This window comes from Candoia aspera, chromosome 1 (genome assembly GCF_035149785.1).
Source record: "Candoia aspera isolate rCanAsp1 chromosome 1, rCanAsp1.hap2, whole genome shotgun sequence".
NCBI classification, from domain to species: domain Eukaryota; kingdom Metazoa; phylum Chordata; class Lepidosauria; order Squamata; family Boidae; genus Candoia; species Candoia aspera.
In genome coordinates this window covers 210,540,770-210,566,846 of record NC_086153.1, presented here as the reverse complement: position 1 = coordinate 210,566,846, position 26,077 = coordinate 210,540,770, and the positions used below count along the sequence as shown (strand labels likewise).

At 39.4% G+C, this 26,077-nt stretch overlaps 1 protein-coding gene across 1 annotated transcript in view; it reads left to right on the top strand.

Annotated features, from left to right (window-relative positions):
* Positions 1-1,091: 1,091 nt before the first annotated feature.
* SPOPL (speckle type BTB/POZ protein like) overlaps positions 1,092-26,077 on the top strand; it is a 45,408-nt gene continuing 20,422 nt past the window's right edge. The window contains exon 1 of the mRNA XM_063318400.1: positions 1,092-1,329. The gene's annotated coding sequence lies outside the window, so the exon portion shown is untranslated. The remainder of the gene's footprint in view (positions 1,330-26,077) is intronic.

Sequence of the window (26,077 nt, the reverse complement as noted above, 5' to 3'; positions counted from 1 at the left end):
CGCCTGGTTTCTAGCTTGGTGCCTTAACCACTACACCAAACTGGCTCAATTGCTGTACTGCCCCTAAAAATGAAAGCTGCCTCTGTCCACCTGCAGAAATGCACTCTCAACGTTTTAACAGCAGAGGGTACAATCTTCCTCCGAGTCTGACAGTGTGCGTCTGTGAGAGTGAGGGGGAGAGGGAGAGGGAGAGGAGAGACAGGAGAGGCCCCGCAGGGTCATCCACTTCCACCCACCAGCCACGTCCTGGGGCTGTATTACTGCAATCATATGCTTAAAGATAAGCCTGAAAATATGGCAACGGCTGCTTGAGTTCTTCCGAAAATGCGAGTGTTTTCACATTTCGCTGGGCAAGTCCAGGCCAGAAAGCTCTGGTTGGACAGACAAGAAAAATTACAGACAGAGCTTCACTTGGCAATGACTGTTGGAATCCCCAGATCGGTTTTAGCCCCAGGGCAGGGGAGGTCCTGCAAACCACGCCACCGTGATGTGCACCTTCTCTGCAAAGGTGAAAACGCTTCGTCCCTTTCTCTCAGGAGACTCGCTCACTTTGCATCTACAGGACACTCTGCAAGTCCTGGTTTAGGCAGGTTCCCCGCGGCTCGGCCAATCAATCAACCAACTCTGCCGAGCGGAACGGACGCTGTCACTGCGATAGCCCTCGCTGCCGCCGCCGCTGCCACCACCGGCGAAGGAACACGAAAAAGGAAGCGCTTCCCTTCCACGCACAGGGCTTCTCTTCCCAGGGACCGCCCCCGCTCCGAACGCCCGGAGATCGGCGCACAGCATCTCAATTTTGAATAGCCCCACCCAGCGAACGCCCAAGAGGCTTCCGACGGTGATTTGCTCGCGCTGCTTCGAGCCGTGACGTGCGCACGCACGCACGCTGCGTCTCTCCCGGAAGTGAGGAAGCGGTGCGAGTCTCAGTAATAGCAACAAGCAGCTGCTTGGGCTTCTACGGTGCCCTCTGCAAGGGGTTCCCCCTCCCCATACTTTTGCTTGCCCGGGCAGGGCAGCCAGGAGGGGCCCCGCAGCAGCAAGCCGGGGGGTGGGCAAGCAGAACTGCGCTCGCTTCCCCATTGAGAGGTGCTTGAGCAGCAGGAGGAGGTGGCGGCGGCGGCGGCGGCTGGGGTGGAGAGAGCAATGCGGCTCCGCCGCCAACAGCTCTGCCCGGACGCCACGCTTCCGCCACAGCCCCCTCCTCCTCCTCCTCCTCCTCCCTCCGTCCTCCTCACGCCATCACTGGGGGCCACGGAGTAGTGGCGCGCCCCCTCCCTCAGCACCGTAGGTATGAGACCCGCCGAGACTCCCCGCCAGCACCAAACTCGGGTATGTGATGTCTGTTATTGCTAGCAGTAGATTAGCTGGTTGATATTGTGGATAATGGTGGTGGTGGTGCGAATAACAACAACAGTAATCACACCCTGTCCTTCCTCAGAACCATCATCATCACCCGTGCTTTCTCTGCTCTCCTCTTTTTTTACCCAGCAGAGGGTGGCTGGGTGGGAATTGCCATGTGGAGTTCTCCAGCTGGGGTTCCTCTCATTCCATTCATTCAGGTTTTTCTGCTTTTCATGAATCTGCAGAGTGGTAGTGAGGCCAGTAGTTTCCTCTTCCTTTAAAAGAGGGAGGGAGGGAAGGGGAAGTGAGGTGGGCAGCCAGGAGTTGAATGAAGGAGAAATCTTTGGTGCTGCTCTTTTGCTTTTGCCATGCCAACCTTCCTAGATTCCCCAGAAACTGAAGGGCAAGAACCTGGCAATGTTCTGGTGCTGTTTTTTCTTGATATCTGTGGCAGGAAAATACCTCTTCATTTCCTTCCTCTTAAAAATTTATCTTCCTTTATGAGTCAAGATAACATATTCTAGAGAAAGGTATTCTATTTCTAATTGGCTTTAAGAGACTACGAACACCAGAAACCTCTCCAGAATGTTGCGTGTTGGGCAAATGCTTTCTATCCTTCTGGACCTTTGCTTTCTTTTCCTGAAAAGAATGGCCTTTGCAGTGGGACCTATGTTTTCTTTAGATCAGTACACTTTAGAAAGGTATAATCAAAATAATTTAGTTGTAGGTGCTTCATAGACAACTTCCACAGATTTTTATTATAGACAAGTCCTGATCATGTTCCAGAAGCATAAAATGCCTGGCACTTTAGCAGCTAACAAATGTATTAGCATAAGATTCTTTAAGCTAAAAGTGTGCTTTTGGTGCATCAGTACATTGGATAAAGTAGGCCCTATTTGCTATTGGAGCCTTGCTGTTGAAAGAGTAGGGTATGGTTATAATTTTTTACAAGGTCCAGAAAGTCTTTTATCATGCTCCTCTGTATTTATTAGTCTTAAAGCTGGGATACCATCCTAGGAGCCCCTGGTGTCCAGTGGAGAAGGTGTGACAAGAGGAACATCTCAATAGTTAATAACTTCCAGCGATAAATAGAATCAGAATTATGATCATGAAGATGAGTGGCGGTGGGCTCTTATAATAATAGGAGAACCCATGTCCTAGTCTCCAGCTGCAACTTGTAGCATAGGAGGGTAGTTGGAGCCAAATAATGTAAAAAGCATGAAGGAAGGCCTTTATAACCACCAGATCATCCAAACCAATTTCTGCAGGGCATATGAATGCAGTCTCTCTTACACACAGTTTAAAAGTCAACAGTGTCTCTCTCAGCTGTTTCTTTTCTCTGGCTCTAAGGAGATCTGTGGCTCAGGTATCTTCTATGACTGCCCTTGTCACAAATATCTGAGTCCTCATTAGCTCTGTAAGACTGATGAGGATCAGATCTGGAAATTTAGTAGTGCGATAATCCTGGATGTTCTGCTTAGACAGTGATGAGAATTGAACAAGAAGGAGTCACAGACAGATGCAGAGGTTCCTACATTATACTAAACTGGTTTGCTTAAGCATATTTTGTTAAATATGCAATAACTGACTGCATTCACACATTGCACTGTCACAACTGATTGCTCACAAACCATAATGGCACAGTTTACATAATTTGCTTAGCCAAAACTAAACCACCTTATGGTTTAGTATGATGTATAACCCTATCACTTCTAGCACTAGTGGAGAGCAGGTGGAAGAAGAAAGGAGGAGACCATTACTGTATCACAAATGATTAGCTTTCTAAAAGGAGAGAAGTTACTCCTGTCTTCTTTCAGATTATTAAAAAAAAAACCTCCCATTTCAAAAGTTACATATACTATTCTATCTTCTCAGTATAATATTGCCAAGGCTTATCAAGGTATTTCTGTTGTAGTTTATTATATGGATTTTATTTCAAATCTGTACTAGTTACAGGTAATGATTTACACCGATGTGAATTATTTCATTTTTTTTCTGACACTATCCATCACTTTATCAGCAATATTAGTTTAAAAAGTCTCTTAAAACTGCTTGGATGAAAGAGGTATTGATCAAGTGAATGTATCCTCATGCTATATAGGACTTTTTCTTCTTCTCACTGAATCCCCTCAAATGTTTTCTAAAGGCTTCTCCAGCCCTCTGGAGCAGAGACAGAGAAATGCAAAGGGAAAGGAAAATGCATTCTGTGTAAGGATGCCACTCTACCAGTAGATAGATATGGCCTATTAAGAAGAAAGGAATGTAAGAGATGGTGTTTAGTAGCAGTTCTAGCACTGGTGGATTTTATTTTCAATATTTACTTTGGGTATAGTTTGTTCCTATGTGCACTAGTCAGCATTCACAAACCAGATTTCTATGTGACAAGATATGTGAGAACAATCTTCTAGGAACTCTTTTTCATAGCTTTAAAACTGATAATTATATTTGCTGTGTAACTCCAGGAGCAATGAAAATAGCTATTAAAATGGTATAGACCCTTTTAGTCTGTAATCTTCCGGATCCACATTGCTGAGCAGTTTGAAATATTCCGATAATAGGTTTTGCAATGACTACCCTCTAGCCCTAAATGCACTTACCAGGATACAAGTTAAATTATTTGAATGGAACTTCAAAACAGCTTATTTGGAACCAGTAATGGCTCAAATTAATCTGTTTCAACCTTTTCTGCAGTTACACAGGAAATGAATCCATGGTATGGTGCTATTGCTGAAGTCATATTGTAGTTACTGAATCACTCTGTTTACTACAAATTACACGTCTCATCTTCTTTGGTAGGCAAGCCTTGATCCTCCTATGGCAATAATTAACTTTTAATTAATAGTTTTCAAGCACCTCAAGTGCGTCGGATTGTATTTCCTCCTACTCCAGTGTAAAGGGAAAGTGGTTGGTGTTTGGCAGAGGAAATTATCTTCAAACTTAGTGAATTCTAAAACTAGGTGTTGTACATTTTCAGATAGCTCTATGAATATGCAAAAACTGGCAGTAGCTCCCTAGTTCCACAGAATTCTTATCAAATATTTTTTCTTGATTTTTTCTTTGCTGGATGACTATTGTATACTATTGTACAGTTGTATAATATTGTACTATCTATTAATGAGTTAATAAGGTGCATATCATAAACACTAATAAGCATCTGTAGCCTAAACCAATTGCTGAGAAGTATTTAGTTAAATATTTAAAAATCTGTAAAAATTCAGCATATCCAGATTCATGTGGAATTTTTAAAAATGTAGTACAGGAAAGAAACTTGTTCCTAACAGATACTGGCCTTGTCTCTGCAGGCAAAGACCTTTTGAAGCTGGCTTTTCTTAAAGAGTTCAGAGTATATGGAGGCGTAGGTATTTGCTCTATCCTGCTAATTACTGTTAGCACCCAAGGGTTTTCAGTCATAAGGACAGGAACTGTTCTCTACTGTGTACTGCTGCATGACTACACAGAATCATTTGAAGCAACTTGTAGATATAGCCTCAAATTGGACTCTCAGTAAAAAGCTTCAACCAAGTGTTCTTTAACAATTACAGTTGTGTGATACGTTTTTATAATTTATATATTCTTGCTGAAAGATGTAACATTTGACTAAGTTAGGAAGCTTAACCCCAGAAATGCAGTGACCTAGCTCCATGTGTTGTTTTGAAATGGTTGCTGTGCAAGTTTAGAAGAAATACTTGACTTGTCAATGAAAGTATTTTCCAATGCAGTATCAATTTATTGGGAAGAAAAATGCACGTGTGAATATGTGTTTAAAAGGCAGCTTCTACCTTTTGGCTGGAAAGTAATCTTTGTATTAAGTGAATGAATGAAATGGCTTTATTGTATTGAAGAAGTACCTATCAGGAAGATGTACTTTGCTCACACTTGCACTTTGTATGTTCATAAAGGGAGGAATAGGGACTGTTTTCTATCTGTGAAAGAAAGGGAACATATCCCCAAGATAATGCATATCATTTTTGCTGATAGGAGTTTTCTTTTGTGGTTTGAAAAAGCCTACTGTTTAGCACTTTGTAGCAACACATGTTTGGAAACAGATTAACCCCTTCTAGATGGCTCTGTTATCACTCTTCAATCCCCCTAAAGCTTTTTGAAGTCAGCCCTGTGATTGTCTGCATTCATGCTGACTTCAGACTGTTGACAGTAGATAGGGAATACTATGAGCCAATCAGTGGTCCATCCAGCCAACTAGTAGGAGAGTGCAAAAATGATTGTTCAGTCAATGTACTGTGACTTGAACTATGGCAGCTCCTGGAATAACAGAAATCCCCTCAAAACCATTATCAAAAGCAGAATAATCCATTGCTATTCCTACCCCTATGTTTATATGTGTTAGTCTGGCCATTGTGCAATCTGAACTGTTGGTAAGAGTGATAAATTGTCTGATCATCAAGATGTCATTCTTCCTGCAAATATGTTCCTGTTGAAAGCCAAAGTGATGGTATAACACTAATTTTGCTACAAGGCACTTTTCTCCACAGTTGCAAGTAACCCACAAAGACTGGGAACTAAACTAAGACAAAACTTATGTGTTTGGTGCTCATATAAGCAGGGTAAGTTAAACTTGGCCCTTACTTAGAGGCATTATGAAAATTCCTAGAAGGATTAAGCTTGAGTTTGCTAATAATGTAGCCCATGAAATCTGTTAAAGAGTGCTGAGTTCAGATTATTGGAAGTGGCATGAAGAAAGTGTTCCTGTAAATGGGAAAGTAGCCACTTCCCAAGTCCATGAAGTTTACAATTTGAATTGTGTTATGACTGTTACAGAAGAAAGTTGGTTTGATTGCTCATGTAAAGTCTTGAGAATGCAGAAGTGTTGGTTTGTTACTAGCTGCATATGCATCTAATGGTGAACCAAGTGTTCTGAAGGAAGTTATGATTTAAAAGATATTGCTAAATTACATTAATTACTTTAATTACATTAAAGTTGCTAAATTACATTTCAAACATTTGGAATTTGCCTATTTATGAAGAATTTTGGATTTATAATATTTAGATTTACCTGATTTGAAGAGAAACCAATTAAGTAAGGTGTTAACACTCCAATATTGGTCATTTTCTTCCAGAAGGGTTCATTCTAGCCTCCTATTTATCATCCATTACAATTTTGAAATTTCGTAAGGCTTTCACCTTAGCCAGGCTGGACTCTCTGCCCTCAGTAGTCCTTTTTGGACATTTTATGGGTACTCCTATGCACCTTCAGTTATGTCTGTGTGATGCTGCTCAATAGAAGCCCTAAGCCATACTGTTCCCTATATAAGGACTCTAGACAGACCCTTATGTATCCGATATTGAACAAATTTCCAGGCAGGGAGTGTGATTTCTATTTAATGCTACTTCTTTTGGACAAGGACTTGAAAATATCCTCACAAGTTGCCCAGTTTTGTGTTACCATCTGCACGATATGCCACACCATTACTTAGGTGTAGAATTTCTTAAAATAGTGTTTTATTTCAATTTATTTTAGTATTTTTATTCTTAATTAATTTTAGACCCTATCATACTTATGGTTTTTCTGATATATATATGTATGTATGTATGTATGTATGTAAGTAAGATTGTTACTACTAGATATTTTGATTGTATCTGGCCTTAGGGCTGTAATAAACTTGATTTGATTTGATTTATACTTAGATTTTTGCCAAAAAGATGGGTATGTGTTCCTGGAAAGATACAGTGTTGACTCTCAGCTTCAGCACTGGCTTATCAGCATAAAGAAAAGATTGTATAGTATGATACCATGTGGTCAAGATTTAAGTTGTTCTAAGAAAAAGACTTAAAACAGTTCTTATAGATATGTAATTGTATTTTTTTTCAATTTTCTAATTGTTGTATTTCATCTAATTTTTTCTTTGTTTTATTTATTTTTATATTTTGTTTTGTTTGCATTTATGTGTTATATTAAAACAAATTTTTAAATAGGATACAGCCTTCTTAAATTGGTGCAGATATAGTTCAAATATGGAAGGGCCCTAAGTTAAGATTAAGTCTATTTTTCCTTCCCTCTGAAGTTAGAACTACATTTGTTTTCCCTTTGGCAAGTGGTCTCATAAGGCCACTTCATGATTCACTGTTAAGTTGGCATACTAGGATCATTCAATAGCTTGCACTGTTTTATCTTCTGGATCCTAAATTCAGCATAGAATTATTTCCTGTGCTGATAACATAGTATACATTATTGATAGGTAGATTAAAATTATTGCCATAACAAACTGAATAAAAATGGTTGCATTCCAATATCAGATCAACTCATATATTTTATTTATTTATCTCATGCTTCTCCCCCACCACAATCACAATGATTATCACTATATATAAAACAAAAATTAAAACATCATAAGATTTAAACCAATTCAGATCATAGTAATAACAGCCACACTAAAACCCACATAAAAACACAAAAAGCAACAAAAACCCCCAAGATCAGATATAAGCAAGAAGTTCAAGGTCGTGTAACTAGAAGGGCAAGTGTAAATTTGAATATTATACCTGACTGTATACTCATTTACTTCCTCTTCCCTGTGTGCTAATTCCTTTTTTCATTTCCTGGGTATTCTAGCTATACCTTTCCATTACATGTAAATTGCATCAAGGTAGAAGAGCAGGAGCCCTAAAGGTGGGCTCTGTATTCAAAATCAAAAGAAAGGGAGGGAGATGAAGGATATGAACAGGAAGGGAGAATGTGTGATCCTGAGATTTTTTCAGGATACGGCATCAGTTCACCTTTATAATGTGTTTGGCTTGCTTATTTTCTCAGTGTGGCCAAGTTTTCCTGGCCACCTCTGCGGTGGAGTGGCCAGACAAATCACAGGCTTGGAGCTGGGAAAGATTAGATTTACTGTGTGACTGACAGGCTGGTCCCCACTATTTCTGTAGCTTAAGCATTAATAGGAAGTCTGGAGCTCTGCTGAAGAACTTTGTTGGTGGTGGGAGTGGTGTAAGAAGAGGTCCCTGAAAGTTGACCTTGTTAAATAATGTTTTAATTGTTCACAATCAACTAGTCCTCTAAGTAAATGATAGAATATAATCTGCATATACATTTGGTTAGTATGTTACCTGAAAAAGAACCAATAAGAGATAATATCCATATAATATCAAAATTCAATACAAGGACTCTTAAACTGCAACTCCAAAACTCTCATTTTGGAGTTGCAATAGTAAGATACTAAACTAGATTTATCCATCCCCCCCACAACATGAGAAATTATGCCTCTTTTTTCCTAAAGGTTTGCCATAAATATGCATCAGTTACTGAAAAAATGTTTTAAGAATTGAATATTGTTGAACTGCAGATTCTGACATGCTATTGAAGCACAAAGTGGAATAGATTTAAAATCTGAACAAAACAAATGACTTGAAAAGATGTGTAGTTATATATAGTCTGATAACTAAATGATTGGCTGACTTCTGAAAATTTGGTAAATTATGAATTGAGGATAGTGTTTTCAGATGTTAGTAGATGTCTCTGAACATCTAGCAACCCAAGTTTGACAACTCTGAGACCAGATAATGTAGAGGAATTCCTGAGAAGAGGGCCTGGTAGAAGATAATGCCCTCCTGGCAGCTTCTTCCCAAAATCTCTTCTGAAGGTTAGGGAGGAACCATTGAACTACTGTATGCTACTTAAGGAGAGATGACTGTTGAAAAATTATATTCCCCACACATTTCAGTGAATCCCATACTAAATGTTTGGGTTTGACAGGCTTATTCATGAGTCTCTGGTGACCTCAAGAGCCCTGCCCCAAACATAACTGGATGTGAGACCCTCTTTGTGAGATTCGGCCATATGGATCAATGGGGACTGCTGCTCACTTACCTTCCTCTCTGCAGTGTAGCAGCATCATTGCCTGGGCTGCTGGACTCTGTGTCCAGGTTGGCGGTAGAGTTCCTCAGGCTTATGGTTCTGGGGGACTTTAACCTGTCTTCTCTGGACACAGGGTCTGAGGTAGCCTGGGAGCTTATGGCAACCATGGATCTGGTCCAATTTCTTCATGGTTTGACTCACAAGGGGGTCACACTTTGGATCTGGTGATTGTCTCGGGGTAGTGGTGTCATGATCTGGATCTGGGGGGTGTTAACGTCAATCCCTTGCCATAGATGGATCACTCCCTTTTGGCCCAGTTGTCTCAGGGCAGTTTCAGAGGGAGCTTGGGGTTTTTTCCAAAGGTCTGGCATGTAGTTCGGTGGGTGCCTTCGTCATGGTTTGGAATGAGCGTGTGACAGGGGTGCTGGACCGAATTGGCCTATGCAAACTCTCTGTATATGCGGATCTTGTAGAGCATGGTTTACTGAGGAGCTCTGAGATATGTAGTGGTACAAGAGATGCCTTGAGCACTGCTGGAGGAAGACAAAAAATGAAGTAGACCAAGCATAGGTAAGAGCTTTCATTAGGACTGACCTTGTAGTGATAATGGCAGTGAAAGGCACTTACTTCTCCACCCTTACTGCATCTGCAGATAGTTGCCTGGCAGAGCTGGAGCTGCTCTTACAGGGCTGCTGTGAGGAATAGTCTCAGTATCTGCTAGACAAAGTCCTTCAACTTCACTAAGAGTTGGACTCTGGCTGGACAGATTCTTTGGAAGTGACTGAGACCCATCACTGTCATTCACGTCCTTCAGCGCCATTGTGAGTTCAAATGGTCGCTGAAAAAATGGACATAAGCCAAGGACTACCTGTACATTAACTGTGATAGAGTCATTCCTTCATTGAGCGGTTCCTCTTGTGTCTTTAATCTATCTTCTGAATCTGGATACATTATATTGGCATTTGTAATTAAGGCTTTTTTATACTATAATTTTCCTTGGAGTGAAAAGTATTTGATGGTAATGCTAATGGTGAGATTGCTGGATTGCTTTTAGAAGATTCCAAATGTTTAACAAACTTTGTCTCATAATATGTAATTTCAGCTACTTTTCTTTCTGTATCATAAATATCTTTAAGGTCCATTGGCTAGGCCTGCTCCTTCTATTATTGATGCTCTGCGATTCAGAGATAGGCAGCTTGCTCTGCAATATAGTCTAAGATTGGGAAATACTAGTCTGCCTTTCTTTTGAATGTTGCAAAATTTTGAATCTTACTCTAGTTTTTCCCCCTGCTCCATATAAATCTGTCAATTGTTCTTTGCCAATCCTGCAGATTTTTATCTGAAATTAGGATCAGTGCCATTTGGAATAGAAATTCTTCACAGGTGGTGTATTCATTTTTGTTCTCATGATAAGTCCTAATCAGGAATGTTTTAAACGTTTCCATCTTTTGAGACCTTGTTTTATTTTTTTCCATAATTTATTATAATTATTTTGAAATACAGGTAGTCCTCCCTTACCAACGGCTTGTTCAGTGACCGTTCAAAGTTACAATGGTGTTGAAAAAGGGGATTTCTTGAGGTTGTGGCTATCGCAGCGTCCCCATGGTCATGTGATCGTGATTTGGGCTCTTGGAAACTGGCACGCATTTATGATGGTTGCAGGCCCACGTGATTGCCATTTCTGACCTTCACAGCCAGCTTCTGACAAGCAAAGTCAGTGGGGAAGCAGGCAGGGAGTCACAAGTCACAGTCACGTGACATCACTCGCAGTGATTTGCTTAATGACTGCAGCCAGAACTGACGTTGTAAGTTGATGTGGTCACATGATGTTTCACTTTATGACTGTGTTGCTTAGTGATGGTGTTGCCAGTCCCAATTGCAGTTGGTAAGTGAGAACTACCTGTATATATTATATCCTGTCAAGTGGAATCCTAGGTATTTCACTGAATCAATCTTCATCGGAGGTTAAATGCCTTACTGTTATTTTAGTTTTCATTAATTTTATATCCAGAAAGGCAGCCAAAGTCTTTAATTATTTGCATCAACTGTCGTATGGAGCATTGAGGTTGCATAATGGATAATGCTTTATCTTCTGCACAGCATTTCATCTTCTTGAATTTTGATCCCAGTTATTTGTTTATCTTATTTGGATCTTATTTGCTAGAACTTCCAAAGCGATTACAAATGGTAAAGGAGAAAGTAGGCACCTTACCTTGTTCCTTTACATATTGAGAAGCTTGCAGAGAGAAGCTCCAAAGAGTGTTCACTGTTGATATATGCTTTTCACCCTGGTTTTGCATTGTTCTTCGGGATTCATTTTATCTAGAACCTCCAATAGAAATATTGATTGCAAATTGTTGAAGGCTTTTTCCACATCTATCAGTATTGCTATTGCCTTCTTTTTCTTGACATTGATATATTCTGGTGTGTTGATAATAAATCTACCATTGTTCATCATATCTCTCTTCGGGTTATAATCTGTTTGGTCTCTGTGTATCATTTCAGGAATGTCCTTTCTTATGCATTCAGCCAATATAGTAGTTAATATCTTATAGTCAACACTGAATAAAGAAATTGGTCAATATGATTGAGGTTTCTTTGGCTCATTTCCTACTTTGTGCATAGGTCTTATGTCTTTGGTATTGTTTTTGTTGTTTGAATTTCATTCATTGTCTTCAATAGTGGTTCCGCTAATTCCTCTTCTAACTTTTTGTAATATGGGGCCATCAGCCCATCTGAGCCTTTCCAGTTTTGATTTTTTTTATGGCTTCTTTGATCTCTTGTTGTTTGTCTAAGTTACTTAGTATTTGTCTGTGTTCTTTGGTAAATTCTTTAATGCATGTTTTCAGGTTTTCATTGTCAATTTTATGTTTAGAGTATAATTCCTTAAAAAATTCTCTGAGTTCCATTATTTCTATATATAACAACATAATGACTGTGATATAACCCTGCTGTAGTCCACCTGGAGTTTCTGAATAAGATATAAGACTAGTCTGGAAGTTTTGCTGATTTTTTTAAAAGCTGTTTTTTAAAGACATATACAAAGTGGGAGGTGAACAAAGTTGCATTTTACAGACTTTCAGTTAATATATGCTTTACATAAAAGAACTTGCTGTTAAACTGATATGTTCTGATAATTGTATCAAATTTCTAAATATAAAAGGGAGCAAAATGAAGATTAATTTCCAATATTTAGGATGAAATGTCATAAACCTGTGATCCGTTGTCAGCTGTATCCTGGGTGTGGCAATTGCTTTTGTCTCTAATACTTAATCACTGTATGTTGTCATCTTAATTTAGAGGCATAAACACTTGTTCCTTGTTCCTTTACCTCCATCTGTGGAATTTAGCTCATTAGGTTAAGGTTTATTGGACATAGCTTTTCTAAACTGTGTTTAGAGACCACCCAAGAATATAAATTATTGTGAAAATGTCTCCATTCCACTTCCTTTCAAAAGATAATAAGAGAAATGTATACCTGTCTACAGTAAAGGATCGTTACCTTGTCGTGGTGCTGGAACTTGAGCACCTCAATGATGCCATGAGCTAAACCGTGAAGGGCCACCCAAGACGGGAAGGTCATGACAGAGAGGTCAGACTAAATGCGATCCCTGGAGAAGGTAATGGCAACCCACCCCAGTATTCTTGCCGTGAAAACTAAATGGATCAGTACAACCAGAGATATGTCGGTATACCATCGGAAGATGAGACCCCCAGGTCGGAAGATGGTCAGAATGCTACTAGGGAGGAACAGAGGATGAGTTCAACTAGCCCCAGATGTGATGGCGCAGCTACCTCAAAGCCGAAAGGATGGCTAGCAGCCGATGGTGCTGGTGGTGAACGGCGAATCCGATGTTCTAAGGATCAGCACACCATTGGAACCTGGAATGTAAGATCTATGAGCCTGGGCAAATTGGATGTGGTTATTGGTGAGATGTCAAGATTAAAGATAGACATTTTGGGTGTCAGTGAACTGAAATGGACTGGAATGAGGCAGTTCACATCAAATGACCACCAGATCTACCACTGTGGACAAGAGGACCACAGAAGAAATGGAGTAGCCTTCATAATTAATAGTAAAGTGGCTAAAGCAGTGCTTGGATACAATCCAAAAAACGATAGAATGATCTCAATTTGAATTCAGGGCAAGCCATCTAACATCACAGTGATCCAAATATACGCCCCAACCACAGATGCTAAAGAAGCTGAAGTACAGCAGTTCTATGAGGATCTGTGGCACCTACTGGACAATACGCCTAAAAGAGACGTTATTTTCATCACAGGAGACTGGAATGCTAAGGTGGGCAGTCAAATGACACCTGGAATTACAGGTAAGCATGGCCTGGGAGAACAAAACGAAGCAGGACATAGGCTGATAGAATTTTGCCAAGACAACTCACTCTGCATAACAAACACTCTCTTCCAACAACCTAAGAGATGGCTTTATACATGGACTTCCCCAGATGGACAACACCGAAATCAGATTGACTACATCCTTTGCAGCCAAAGGTGGCGGACATCTATACAGTCGGTAAAAACAAGACCTGGAGCTGACTGTAGTTCAGATCACGAACTTCTTATTGCACAATTTAGGATGAGACTAAAGAAATTAGGGAAGACCCACAGATCAGCTAGATATGAGCTCACTAATATTCCTAAGGAATATGCACTGGAGGTGAAGAATCGATTTAAGGGACTGGACTTAGTAGATAGGGTCCCAGAAGAACTATGGACAGAAGTTCACAACATTGTTCAGGAGGCAGCAACAAAATACATCCCAAAGAAAGAGAAAACCAAGAAGGAAAAATGGCTGTCTGCTGAGACACTAGAAGTAGCCCAAGAAAGAAGAAAAGCAAAAGGCAACAGTGATAGGGGGAGATATGCCCAATTAAATGCAAAATTCCAGAGGTTAGCCAGAAGAGATAAGGAATTATTTTTAAACAAGCAATGTGCGGAAGTGGAAGAAGACAATAGAATAGGAAGGACAAGAGACCTCTTCCAGAAAATTAGAAACATCGGAGGTAAATTCCTGGCAAAAATGGGTATGATCAAAAACAAAGATGGCAAGGACCTAACAAAAGAAGAAGAGATCAAGAAAAGGTGGCAAGAATATACAGAAGACCTGTATAGGAAGGATAACAATATCGGGGATAGCTTTGACGATGTGGTCAGTGAGCTAGAGCCAGACATCCTGAAGAGTGAGGTTGAATGGGCCTTAAGAAGCATTGCTAATAACAAGGCAGCAGGAGACGATGGCATCCCAGCTGAACTGTTCAAAATCTTGCAAGATGATGCTGTCAAGGTAATGCATGCTATATGCCAGCAAATTTGGAAAACACAAGAATGGCCATCAGATTGGAAAAAATCACCTTATATCCCCATACCAAAAAAAGGAAACACTAAAGAATGTTCAAACTATCGAACGGTGGCACTCATCTCACATGACAGTAAGGTAATGCTCAATATCCTGCAAGGTAGACTTCAGCAATTCATGGAGTGAGAATTGCCAGATGTACAAGCTGGGTTTAGAAAAGGCAGAGGAACTAGGGACCAAATTGCCAATATCCGCTGGACAATGGAAAAACCCAGGGAGTTTCAGAAAAACATCTATTTCTCTTTTATTGACTATTCTAAAGCCTTTAACTGTGTGGACCAGAACAAATTGTGGCAAGTTCTTAGTGGTATGGGGATACCAAGTCATCTTGTCTGCCTCCTGTAGAATCTGTATAACGACCAAGTAGCAACAGTAAGAACAGACCACGGAACAACGGACTGGTTTAAGATTGGGCAAGGAGTAAGGCAGGGCTGTATACTCTCACCCTACCTATTCAACTTGTACACAGAACACATCATGCAACATGCTGGGCTTGAAGAATCCAAGGCTGGAGTTAAAATCGCTGGAAGAAACATTAACAATCTCAGATATGCAGATGATACCACTTTGATGGCTGAAAGCGAAGAGGAACCGAGGAGCCTTATGATGAAGGTGAAAGAAGAAAGTGCAAAAGCTGGCTTGCAGCTAAACCTCAAAAAAACCAAGATTATGGCAACCAGCTTGATTGATAACTGGCAAATAGAGGGAGAAAATGTAGAAGCAGTGAAAGACTTTGTATTTCTAGGTGCGAAGATTACTGCAGATGCTGACTGCAGTCAGGAAATCAGAAGACGCTTAATCCTTGGGAGAAGAGCAATGACAAATCTCAATAAAATAGTGAAGAGCAGAGACATCACACTGACAACAAAGGTCTGCATAGTTAAAGCAATGGTGTTCCCCATAGTAACATATGGCTGCAAGAGCTGGACCATAAGGAAGGCTGAGAGAAGGAAGATAGATGCTTTTGAACTGTGGTGTTGGAGAAAGATTCTGAGAGTGCCTTGGACTGCAAGAAGATCAGACCAGTCCATCCTCCAGGAAATAAAGCCAGACTGCTCACTTGAGGGAATGATATTAAAGGCAAAACTGAAATACTTTGGCCACATAATGAGAAGACAGGACACCCTGGAGAAGATGCTGATGCTAGGGAGAGTGGAGGGCAAAAGGAAGAGGGGCCCACCAAGGGCAAGGTGGATGGATGATATTCTAGAGGTGACAGACTTGTCCCTGGGGGAGCTGGGGGTGTTGACGACTGACAGGAAGCTCTGGCGTGGGCTGGTCCATGAAGTCACGAAGAGTCAGAAGTGACTAAATGAATAAACAACAACATACCTGTCTTCATTTCCAAAATGTTAAATTTATGTATTCCAGAATTGTGGGCATCTGGGCAGAATACTAGCTCCGTATATTAAAACCCATTTGAATCACTTTAACTTCAGTTGCTTTAAGATGGTCTTGGCTAGCATTAGGGCTTAACATGAAATGCAAAATGTGACAAATACATTCTTCGCAGTGTTTGGAAAAGCTGCCAAGCCACAAAGATATGTTTTAAGGGAGTGCTAGTAAGGTAAGCTATCCAGTTAACCTGTCTCACCCATAGAATGGCTCCTTTCAGTAGAAAAAGGAGAAACTTCTTTTCCCTTCCCTTCCTTCCCTCCATTTGGGTGGGGACAGATGGTGCAGGAGACGGAGCTCTTTTATATTTTATTGATTTTGTTGTAATTTATTTTTTTGATTGTTGTGAGCCACCCAGAGTCATTGAGAATTGGGCAGCATACAAGTTCAATAAATTATTATTATTATCCTCCAGTGGAAGAGCAGTGACATGGTATAAGATTTCACTCATCAGTTTTTTTTAAACAGCAGTTTGAAGGCTTTGCTTAAAAATGTTAATATACATTTCTCTGTTGGAATTTGTGCATATCTATAAAAATAGTATCCTTACATAATAACCATATAGTTAACCTTAAATTGAATCAGTATGCTTTACCAAATACATTAGGTTAAAAGAGGATTTCTGTAAAAATGAAGAATCAGTTTGATAATTTCTCAAATATGAGTTATATTTAGTCAAATTACCATTAATTATTTCAGTTTCATCACATGCAAACCTACCTGTTTTAATATGGGCAATAACTGTCACATTTCACTTCAGATAATCATAAGCATTTCATTATCCCTTATCCTATTATTTTACGAAGTGGGATAGTGACAAAGTACAGGTAGACCTTTCTTAGCAACTGCCTTGTTCAGCGACCATTTGAAGTTACAACAGTGCTGGAAAAATAATGACCAATGCCTGCATTTATTACTTTTGCAGCATCCCTCAGTCACATGATCACCATTACAGACAGTATGCGTTGTCCTGTGCCTGACCTTTTGTTTTTCTTTTTTCTCCCCCTTGCAGAGCAGAGAGATTGGAGAGGAAGGGATTACAAGAGAGTAAGCAGGCACACAATAGGGAATACAACTTGAAAAGAATATAGTAGTGGTGGCAGCCCCAAGCACACTCAGGGCTGGAAAGCCACGAGCGTGCTACGCAAACAGCCAGTGTATTCCATATTGTGTGCCTACTTACTCTTTTGTAATCCCTTCCTCTCCAATGACTGAAAATACAAACATTAATTTCCTTTTTGTTAATTGTCCCAGCACTGGGTGAGCATTCCAAAGGGTGGGGGAGTGGGGAAAAGGAAAGTAGAGTCACAACCATGTGATTTCCCACTTAGTGACCACTTTGCTTAACAACAGAGCTGCTGGTCCCAGTTATGGTAGCTAAACGAGGACTACCTGTAAAATGGAACTAGAAGGAAGAACAATAGAAGGAAAAAATTGCATGATAAATTTCAGCTTCAGGTAATGAATGGTAATTATGGGCTGACCAGTATACAACAAAATTTCAAAATAATGCAATTATTTTGTTATTATTTATTCTATTTAAGTATATCTCCATGCTTACAGAGTATAGTAAGAATTCAAGAGAATCTCTTCTCTTTCATATTCTTGCTTTTCTTTTTAATTTGAAAATGCATAATTTGAATCCCATTTGCTAGAACAAAAAATAGTAAAAACTCTATATATTCTCCTGAAACACCAACATTCAAGCTACAAATAATTTCTAGAAAGTAACTTAAAATATCTACTAACAATTTCTTTAGTTAAAAATATATATTCAAATAACGGTGAATTTAGAATAGTGTTCTCAGAATTTAACATGCCAGAGAATGAAAGTTCTCACAGTTCCCCAAGGTTCAGCCCCCTATCCCATATTATTCAATATCTACATGACACTACTGGGGAGGTCATTCATCTATTGGGATTAGATACTATCAATATACTGATGATAACCAACTTTATATCTCTATCCTAGAGTGAGCAGGAGATGTGGTAGAAGTCCTTATCCAGTGCTTCAAGGCTCTGAGTCCTGGATAGGGTGAAACAGACTCATTGGATATGAGCAACAGAGAGTTACTGTTGGTACAGAAACCTTCTGTTTCCATGGATATTCCATCTGTTGCTCTACATGGGGTTGCACTTCCCTGGAACAGCAGGTGTACAGTCTGTGGGTTTTCCTGGCTTCTGCTAAAGCAACAGGTGGAAACCATGGCCAGAAAGCCTTTGGCCAGCTTAGCCTGATCCACCAGTTGTGCTCTTTCATAGACCAGGAGGTTCAAAAGACAGTGACCCGTGGCCTTGTCATTCTCTCAGACTACTGTAGTTCATTTATGTGGGACTTAGAAGCTGCAGTTTGTACAGAATGCAGTTTTCTGTTTGCTGACCAGTGCTAGCTGGTTCAGCAGACTATCCCTTATTTTGGACAGGTGCACTGGTTACCAATAGGCTTCTGGGCCAATTCAAGGTGCCGGTGATTACCTATAAATCCCTTTCTAGCTTGGGCCCTTGCTACTTTCAGGACTGTCTTCTTGGGGGACAGTTTGTTCACCCTACAATTTGTGCAGTGTAGCCAGGAGAAGATTTTACAGGCACCTACTCCTTGAAAGATCAAAGTGGATGGGGATGGAAGGTAGGCTTTCTCAGTGACAATCTCCTTGCTGTGTTACAGTTTGCCCCCTGAAGTCAGGTTAGCCCCCACTCTCCTGTCCTTTAAGAAAGTGGTAAAAACAGTTTTCTTCCATAAAACACTTGGAGAAAAAGATTTTTAATGAGGGGACAGCAGCAGAAATAACTTATATCTGTTATGTCATTTTAATTGTTTTAAAATCGTAGGAAGCCTGGAGTCTAAGACTGTAAGAGTGTACAAATTACTCAAATAAATATGATAATTCAGTGTCACATGGTGTTAATATTCTTAGGGTCCATCATCATTATCCCAAGTATGGCTTTCCTAATAGGAGAAATTAAAGAGTCTGGTGTAGTGGTTGTGGTGTTCGACTTGCATCAGAGAACCTAAGTTTAAGTCTACCCTCAAGCCATGGAATTTCACTGGGTGATGTTAGACCAGTCACTCGCTTAGCCCAATCTGCTCATAGGACTGTGTGGGGAATGGGAGGGAGCACTGTATGTATCACCTTGAGCTCCTGAATGAAAAATGGGATATAATTCTAACAAATGAATAAATAAATGTGAAAAAAAAAATGTTTAAATATAGAAGAGCAGAGGGCAGTGTGATATGCTACCTTAGAGTGGTTTTCCATGAAAATGTAAAAATGAGTTTTGTTTTAAACATGAATTACAAGATATTTGCAAAATATCAAGTAGTTCCTTTAAATTTGCTTTCCTTGCATATCTGCTGCAGATTGAGGAGGGCTGGTTAACAAGGAAGTGCACAGGAAAGGAAGATCTGAAAAAAGCACCAGTTAGACTTGCCAAGCCGTGTACAGTTTTGTTTCACTTGTCGTTACTTTGGAGTTTGGTAGCTGAATGAAAAATTGGAGTAGACTTCCAGAAGTATTACTAAACCAGAATTGCAGATCTGGAAATAATGAGAAATGCAAACATTTGAAAGCTGGCTGGTTTCAGATTGTGATTTGTTGTCCAGGGATCCTGGTATAGAAACCACAATTAAAATAAATAAAACTATTTATCTTACAGAGGCAAATATACAGAGACAAATGTCAAGTTAACAAAATTGCCAGTCTGTATTCTAGGGAAATAGGAAGAGGTGGGAAAAGTATGTAAGTAAACGTTTTGGCTGAAATCAAAATGTTAAATTACTATTTCTCAATTCATATAAAGACAGTAGATAAATTGGAATATCTCCAAGAGGGTGTTCAGGGACCTTATAATCATCCTATCTAGAAATGAAGGGAGCTTCAGTCCAATACTTCTTGAAGGAATCAGATTTAGGATCACTGTAGAAATAAGGAAATGTTTCTAATCAGTGCCTTTTTAGGTGTATCGCCTGGAGGAGCTGAAATTGCCTAGGTATCATTTCTATCACAAAATAATTGTAGGACATTGTGGTACCATCTTAACTGTTGGTTTTCTGAAGAAGATACGGTTACTGGGAATTACTTTGTTATTGATGTTACAGTTATATAAACTGGATGGAAACACATATAAATTTAGTTTTATATCTGGTGTAATTGGTTTGTATTGGATAAATTACTTGAAAAGAAGGGTTCATTAAAATTGTAAAGTGTTTTTTACTGTGGAACCATATAGCATGTCTCAAACTGATGGGTAATTGCCCTTTTGTTCCATCTGTTCCAATCTGTAAAGACATTGAAGATGGAAATAGAAATGGAAAAACAAAGACTGTGTTAAAAAAAATCTCTGAACTCAAAAGGAGGTTCCAACCTTAGACTGATATGCTAAAGGATACTAAAGGACAGATAGTAACTGATTCAAAGATCAAAGAAAAATGGAAGGAATATACTGAAACTCTATATGGTAGAGTTGTCAACATCCAAGATACCTTAGAAGATGCTTAAAATTAAAAATACTTAAAAGAACCTCTAATATAAATCTAATATAAATTTCTAATAAAAGGTTAGATCAGCACCCAGGCTTTCACCAAGTCTGAAGGCTACAGGAATTAATGAAATATCTACAGAAATATGGCAAGCAACAAAAGAGGAATCAGCAGCAACCAGCTTTAGAATTGACAATGAAGATACTGAAGTGATAGGTAACTTCTGTCTTTTTTGGTGACTATCAACAGTAAAGGAACCAGCAGTCAAGAAATACACTACATATTACCACATGGTGTTCTCCCAAATGTCCAAGCAGTGATCAGGTGTCCAGACAATTGGTTCTTTTAGATCCAGAGACAATAAGCATACCAGTGAATAAAGAGATTTTAAGCTTTATTATAAATTTAAGCAAACAAATTTAAACAGAAACACAGTTTAGTCAGATTAAACAGAAGCATAAAAAGTACAGCATAAAGAAAGAAAAATCATAACATACCAAGCAAGTTGATACCCAATCTCCCATAGGCTGTCAGGAGCCGCTTAATAAAGACAGCGGAGATACCCCAGGGCGGCTCAATTTCAATGGCACCCAGCACTCAGCTCTGTGCAGAAGCTTCCCAACTGAAGAGGCAATCATCAGGTTTTTATCGAAGTCTGGCCCTAAAACCCTGTGACCCTGTTTCCATGGTACAGAGGCTGCAGGATCTGACCTTGACTGGATAGTTCCCAGGGTCTGGGGCACCTGCTTAATCCAAGAGCCTGGGAAACTATACAGATGAGCTAGTGCTTAACAAAAGCAATCTTGGGGTTTTCTCTTCTCCCCCACATTTCAAACAGAAATAAACAACAAGCCAGCTAAACATTAGTGTAACTCAAAATAAACCCTAAGCTTCTTCGTATGAAGGAGAAAAATCAAAATATGTCACTTAAACTCCTCAAAATACAATGATCTTCTGTGTTGCCACTACACGTGGTGAGGTAACAATAGAGACCTTAGAAAAGAAATTTTGGTGCCATGACTTATCTATATCTACAAAGATCAGAATCATGCAGGAAGTGGTTTTCTCTGTGACACTCTGTGGAAGTGAAAATTGGACTTTAAGAAAGGTTCTTAAGAATACCATGGATAGCCAAAAAATAAGCAAATGGATCATAGAACAATTCAATTGAGAGTTCTTATTTCACGTTTGAATTGTCATATTTTGGACACCTAGCTCCCTTGATCGGTCTATAATCCTGGGAAAGCTGGAAGGAAACAGAAGTTGAGGATGACCAGCAGCAAGGTGGATGGGCTTGACTGCAGTGGTGCTGGATGCACTGTTAGAGATCCACGTGGCCAGATTGGGGACACATTGTCCTGGAGAAAGTCTATGTGGTCACTTAAGAGTTGACGATGACTTGAGGGCACATAATCAGTCAATTGCTCTTTTGTTCCATCTGTTTCAATCCTACAAATTCTCCACACTATTTATTATTATCATTGTAATGGACTTTATAAACTCTAGAAATTAAGGTCTTTCTGATATTGTTGGTCTGTTTTCTTTATGTAAGAAAAATGGGCACATTTCTTCCATATATAGTTGGCATGTCTTCAGAAGAAACTTCTTAAGTTGCTAATAGTCTGGGGATTATAAAATTGTTTTGAATAGAACATAATTCCTGTCATGAAACATATACTATTTAGATTCACTTTCAAATTTCTTTTTCTGTTTAAAGTTCACCATAATTGCATGTGAGCTGCTTTTTTAAAAAAAGATTTAATTTAATAACAATGTTAGAGATCAGATGTCTAATGTAACAGAAAGGGAACGTCCCTTTGTCTTCTCTTTCCGCTCCTTCTATCTGCTTCCTCCAGAGCAGACTGAGAAGCTGGCAGATGGAGACAGTTAGGTATTACCTACATACTTAATTCCTGAGGATTTGCTTGCCAAGTTAAATTTGAACATCTCTGATACATTAGTCCTTATCAGTTCCAATTCTGTGGGGCTGTGCTAATAACTTCGTACGTTTCTCAACTGCATTACAATATATGAAGTAGATCTTACAAATGATGATGAAATATTATGCACATACAGGACATATGACTCTTAATTCTCCCCAGTAGCTATTTCTTTTAACAGGAGTGTCCGACTTTATGCTCTGGTAATTGGAACAGTGGAATAAGACTGTGAAGATCGGGGTTCAAATCCCCATGCACTAGTGATATCACTAGACTGTTACTAATGAAGTTTATTGTTGTTGTTGTTGTTATCAAGGTAAGTAAGGTAGGCCTCAACTTATGACCACTCATTCAGTGACCATTCAAAATTACAATGGCACTAAATGAGGGGGACTTGCAAATGGTCTACCAAGTTGCAGCCGTCACAGCATCCCCACAGTCACATGATCACCACTTGTGACCTTCCAAAGCAAAGTCAATGGGGAAGCCAGCAGGGAAGGTCTCAAGTTGCTCCCATAAGTCGCTCCTGCCACTTTGTCTTCTGAGGAGACCCATTACGGAGTATGAGATCCCAGGGATCTTGTACTCCATAGCACCCCCTGCTGGCCCACATTTCCCAGCGCCTACACATTACCTTTGCTGGCCCACATGCTGCCTTTGCCAGACTGCCTGCAGTTCCCAGGGCCCACTCACTGTCCTTCCCAGTCTGCCCGCTGCTCTTGCTGGTCTGCTTGCAGACTTCTGCAGGCCTGCACTTCCCAAGGCCTGCTTACTGCCCGCCTGCCCCCTTGCCTACTTGTTGCCCACCTGCTCCCCTTGCCAGTCTGCCTGCACTCCCCAGTGCCCGCCCACAGCACCCCCCCCCCCCCATCCCCTGCACTCCTTACCTGGGACTCCTGCCTCTTCCTGCTTGACAGCCCATACCATCCTGTGGTTATAACAGCAACTAGGCGTGCTGGGATTGCCATTGCTAAGCGATGTGATGTCTTGCTTTATGACCACATTGCTTAGTGATGGCAATCCCGGTCCCAATTGCTGTTGTAACCTGAGGACTACCTGTACCATAAAAAAATAGAAAATCTGATTACAAAAACTTACTTGGAGACAAGTAGAGGGTAAATATACCGTTATCCGAGTTTTCTCATTTTATGGTTAAAATGGTTTGGTATTTTAGTAAATCTTACCATGTTTTTACAATGTTCACAATCTTAATCAAATTCTTTATAAGTTCTGATGTATAAATCAAATGCATCCCTATTTACAGCTGTGAAATGAGAGACTGTAAATTAGGAAAGATTACTTGTTTAACCTTACTACCAAATACGATTATATGCTTTTCAATGCCCCCCATTCCCCCTTAGCTCTTACCACCCTCCTGAACTTCAAAATCAGCCCCAGGGATAGGGATGTTAGGAAATGCAAGTTTAACTTAAATCTAACTGTAGCAGAATAATGAATCTAACAGGTGTTGATGTAAGTATACTTAATTAATTGATAACGCTTATAATCACTAATTCTTTTATCTTTCATTCTCTCTTTGCTCTGCCTCCTTCCAAATTCAAACGATTTTATTGCCCAGATTTTTAAAGCAGCAATTATTTTAAAACAGATTAAAGCAGCAATATGTTATTATGCTATGGTTGTACAAGTATCTCAGACTACAAACAGTGTTTTGTCTGATAAATATCTGTATTTCATAGACATTTCAAGGAACATATTTTCATCATAACTAAATGTTTGCCAGTTGACAGCTTTACATTTTATCCTTTACAGCTGTCTTAGGACAGAATTATAAGTAACCATTATTAGAGCAACTTAACCATCAGTAGTCTTTATCTGTTCAACAATCCAGAAAAGAATGTTATCTCAGTCTAGCTCTTACTCAATTGGTATAGCAGAGTTGAAATATTGAACAGCGCTTCCATCAGGGTTATCCTTGCACTATGACTAGTAAGTGGTCATTGTCTTCTAATCTTAAATTAGGACACACCTGTCCTTGTGATTTATTTGAGCAGGAATCAGATGTCCTTGACTCTTTTCCCTTCTCCTTGAAAGATGAATGGACTTGGCTGACAACTACTATAGGCCGTAGGAAACAGGCTTGGTATTAACTACAAATACTTCTAACATTTGATACTCAAGTTTTTCTTAGACTATTCCTACCATTTCTGTCTTTTAGTTATGAGCTGTACTGATTCATCTAAAATTGAACTTTTCATTGTAAATCTACTCCAGGGATTGTGCCACTATTTTCATTCTGTTAGTAGACTTAGGTATGCAGCAGCTCCATGTTTGCAAGGAACTTCTATGAAAAATTTTCACAGATATTTTTAATGAATATTTTCATGAACGTTTAATGAATGTTTTTAGGTAAATTCTAAAAGAAAGAGGAAAAGAACAATGTACAAGAGATTTAGCCATTGGTGGAGAGATACGCTGCAATTCTCTCTCCATTTGTTGTTAACAAATAATGAAGGTTTTTTGCTTCTGGCTTTACATGAACCTTGAAGGAGCAGTAGCTTCTCTTTACCTTTCGCTGATTGTTTTAATTTTAACATATATGATATAGTGATAAAACCCCTTGAATGTTGTTCGTATGTGCAGCTGCTTGATTTTCTTTTAATATTTAATAATCAAATTTATTTTATAATTACTGTTCCTTAAAATCTTTATTTTCAAATCAGCCCCACCCTCTCTTTTATCAGTATTTTGTCCTGCAGGATACTGGGATCACATATTCACAATCTGTATTAACCTATTTACTTACTGCCATACTTAAACTTCTTGCTTATCCTTATCTTAAGAGAAACAGCTCCAATTTTAGTCTGTCTCAATTTTCTGATACCTGCTAAGGTAAAACACATTATAGTCATATTTTAGAGCTTAATACAGCTATCAGACATTTTAAGGCAAAAATGATTAATTCTGATGGATTCTCCTAGGGAAAAAAGTTTGTAGTTTTAATGCTTCAATAACTTTTCCTTTAAAGCTGTCTAGTATTTAAATGACTTTTTAGAGTTTAGAGTTTCCACAGACGTGGAATTTTAATCTAGAAAGCCATGTTGGAGGAAAATATTTGTTTATCATGTCTAATATTAACTGAATACCTGCTTTTCTGCTGTAAAGCAGTCAATGTTAGTATACGTGCATTTGTCAAGGTTTTTTTTTTATGTAATCCGTAATGTTGGACATAGTTGTATTATCCTTTCTAACGTGATTTATGACAGACAGTAACTTAGCATTGTTCTAATTATCTAGTTGTTATTAAGCCAGGGTAAACATCTTTGGAAAAATGTCATGCCAAACGTTTCAAAAGGCAAGCAACAACATTGTTTTTGTCTGCTTTTTATGGATGTCTCAGTGTTTTTGAATGGAATCACTGGAACTTTCTAGACAAAGCTGTGTGTAGCCAAATCCCTGTTTGGATCAAGGGTTTCCTCTTGCTAGGAAAAACATTTCCCATGTGGAAAGGAAGAAGGTGACTTTTTCCAGCTTCCCTATCCTGTGCGGTCTCTGAAGATTTGCTCTTGAGACTCACTGTGTTTCCTGAAAGAGTGTGGGGGACTGTGGGGGACAAACATCTTTGGCCTCTATCAGAAGTCTTTAGTAGACTTTGAATGAACCTTTCTTCTCTCACAAGGCTAAATACGAATATGCAAATTAATATTAGGGCTGTTCAAAGCATTCAGAAGGGTGCTTCACAAAGCATGTTAAGCCAGATGAAGCACCCCTGTGTG